We start from the raw sequence: 202 nt of genomic DNA on the forward strand, positions 1-202 counted from the left end.
ATGTTAATACAAATTATGCACACTGATCTGAAAGTGATGGTTCCTTCTTGGGATATTGGGACATTTTCCACTGATTATATTAGTATTTATTGTATGCATTCAGTCAGACAACGACGGAATGCCAATAAAAAACTATTGATTTTTCTCACCTTTTTTTTTTTCTTTCAAATTTGATGTACTTTCTCAGTTAACAGAAGACCAA

At 31.2% G+C, this 202-nt stretch overlaps 1 protein-coding gene across 1 annotated transcript in view; it reads left to right on the forward strand.

The window, feature by feature from the left end:
- Positions 1-202, forward strand: part of LOC116680833 (alpha-2-macroglobulin-like) — a 45934-nt gene that overhangs the window by 6095 nt on the left and 39637 nt on the right.

Source organism: Etheostoma spectabile, chromosome 3, assembly GCF_008692095.1.
Source record: "Etheostoma spectabile isolate EspeVRDwgs_2016 chromosome 3, UIUC_Espe_1.0, whole genome shotgun sequence".
Classification (NCBI taxonomy): domain Eukaryota; kingdom Metazoa; phylum Chordata; class Actinopteri; order Perciformes; family Percidae; genus Etheostoma; species Etheostoma spectabile.